The sequence below is a fragment of the Lepidothrix coronata genome, unplaced genomic scaffold (assembly GCF_001604755.1).
Source record: "Lepidothrix coronata isolate B3197 unplaced genomic scaffold, Lepidothrix_coronata-1.0 Scaffold324, whole genome shotgun sequence".
Classification (NCBI taxonomy): domain Eukaryota; kingdom Metazoa; phylum Chordata; class Aves; order Passeriformes; family Pipridae; genus Lepidothrix; species Lepidothrix coronata.
In genome coordinates, this window is record NW_016690504.1 from 434,558 (window position 1) to 437,527 (window position 2,970).

The following is a 2,970-nucleotide window of genomic DNA, read 5'->3' on the forward strand; positions in this document are numbered from 1 at the left end:
GGTGAGGCCTCACCTGGAGTGCTGTGTCCAGTTCTGGGCCCTCAGCTCAGGAAGGACTTGGAGAGGCTGGAGCAGGTCCAGAGAAGAGCAACAAGGCTGGGGAAGGGACTGGAGCACAAGTGCTGTGAGGAGAGGCTGAGGGAGCTGGGGGGGCTCAGCCTGGAGAAGAGGAGGCTCAAGGGAGACCTGACAGAAGGTTGTAGCCAGGTGGGGGTCAGTCTCTTCTCCCAGGAATCAGCAGTAGGACAAGAGGGCTGGGTCTTAAGCTGTGCCAGGGGAGGTTTAGGTTGGATATTAGAAAGAAATTCTTTACAGAGAGGGTAATCAGACACTGGAATGGGCTGCCCAGGGAAGTAGTGGATTCTCCGTCCCTGGAGGTTTTTAAGATTAGACTGGATGTGGCATCAGTGCCATGGTCTGGGAACCACAGTGGTTGTGGATCAAGGGTTGGACTTGATGATCTCGGAGGTCCTTTCCAACCCAGCTGGTTCTGTGGTTCTATAATTCTGTGAAAGTTGTCAGGAAGAAATTCAACGCTCCAACACTACCTCTGAAGTGTTAGTGAGCCAGACATTACTTTATTCTGCCCAGAGATAGGTAGTGAATCATCCCAGTCACATAGATCCCTTTCAAGACTTTTCACATATTTATACATTTTAGCAAACAAATTAACATTAATTGGTCCTAATTTGCACAATGCTCATAATTTAATTAGTATTCTATCATTCACTGGCTAATTTGGTCAACATTCTTTGGTCCTCTTATCATTCTTCCTTAGACAGTCTCCAACTCTCAGGGTATAATATCTTTGCTAATCCCCTCTGTACCTTCTGGTTACTCCAACATGTCTTTGAAGGATCATAAATTTAAGACCCCAGATGTTCAATCCTCAACTCCCTCAAGCTTCATTTATTGAAGCTTATCAGTGCTAGTTCAGAGAAACTCAAAGCTTCGGTGATTTAAAGATCAAATTGACAAGAGTCTGTAAGAAAAAAAAAAAGAACCCAGCTAACTGCTACCATTAATTAAAATTTTAGGAAAGCGATATCATTTCCAACACAACTGTCCACCCAGTACTGCCACTGTAACCCCTAAACCACATCAGCCAGACACCTCTTGAACACCTCCAGGAATGGTGACCCCACCACCTCCCTGGGCAACCTAATCATGAGCCTGACCTCCTGAACAGTGAAAACATGTTTTTTCTAATATCTAGTGTGAATCTGCCCTGTTTCAGCTTAAGGCCATTTGCCATGGTGCTCTCACTTGCCGGCATGGTAGAAGACTGAACCCCCTCACTACAGTGGCCTGTCAGGGATATCAGGGAGTTTTAGAGAGTGAGAAGGTCCTCCCTGAGCCTCCTCCTGTCCAGACTAAACAAAGCCAGCTCCCTCGGCTGCTCCTCATAAGACAATTTATTTTGGCTGGAGTGGAGTTGATTCCCTCAGTAATTTCCCAGTAGCTGGCACAGCGCTGTGCTTTGGTGTTGGTATGAGAAGGACATTGATAATGTTGCCCACAAAAATTGGACTTGTTGCACGCTGGATTTGTGCCAATAAGTACACACTCCAGAGAAACACTGATTATTTATTTCAGAGCTGCCTAAGCCTGGGTGCTCAGTGGTATCCCACAAATCAAGCACAGCAACTATCAAAACTTTGTACTGTTTATACATTTTAGAAAACAAAGGAATTAGTGTTCATTGGCTACAAGTTACATAGTTCTCTTATTAATTACTATTCTATCATTTATTGCTTAATGATTCTCTCATTCTTGTGCTTTTGGGTCGGTGGGTTTCTTGGGTAGGTGGTCAGGATCTGCCCCTGCCAGAATTACCCTTTACCCAGCTGGAGCTGATTTCAGCACAGTTGCTGAGTTGGCTTTATTCGTTTCTTCTTTATCTTGGGAGTTCTGCCAAATTTCTGTGGGATGTAAATCCTGCATTCTTTGTGCCCACTATCAGTGGTACATCCTTCTTCCCAAGCTTTGTTAACCTCCCCCTAAGTCTGAGATCACTGAAGCATGTCCAACCCTAAACCTTAACAAGGCAACTCTAACAACAAATAATTTTTCTAACACCCAGACATCACTTGGAGCTTGTTGACTTCCCTCTGTTTCTTGGATTAAATCTCCCTTCTTGTTGATTAGGCTCGAAAGTATTACAAAGATCAAACACTTCAGAACATCCTCTCTTAAGAAAATTTTACATGTCCCACATTTTACAACAATAACACACTGATGGTTTGGGTGCTCAGTCATGTTTATCCCATGTCTGGGGCTGTTCTTGTTCCAGGAGCACCAGAAGCCAAAGCAGGAGATAGGAGGGTTCAGCCTCCTGCAGAGGCTGCAACTCTGTGAGATCAGAGCAGCTCCTGCCTGCATGGGCAAGGAAAAAGACCTCAACAAGGTGTTAGAAGACCCAAGACCAAAAACTGGACCAAGACAACGCATTGGGGGGCAGGTGCACAAGCCATAAGGGCATCGTTGCCTGGGCATTTCTTTGTTCTGGGTGACAGAGGCACCAGCTCGAGCTGACCTGCTATTGTACCACTCTGTTGAAGTATTTATTTTTGTAAATCTCGTGCCTGAGACTCTGCTTTGGGACACCAAGGGTTGAGCTCATGATTCTGCCTCTACTTCACAGAATCACAGAATTGCTAAGGTGGGAAAAACCACCTCTGGGGCCGTTGAGTCCAACCATTTCCCCAGCACTGCCAAGTGCAGCACTAATCCACGTCCCCAAGTGCCACATCCACATATTCTTTGAACACTTCCAGGCATGGTGACTCCAGCACTGCTCTGGCCAGTCTGTTCCCGTGTTTGACCACCCTTTCAGTGAAGAAATTTTCCCCAATATCCAACCTGAACCTCCTCTGGCACAACTTAAGGCCATTTTCACTCACCCTGTCCCTTGTTCCCTGGGAGCAGAGCCCGACCCCCCCCCCCCCCCCCCCCCCCCCCCCCCCCGCT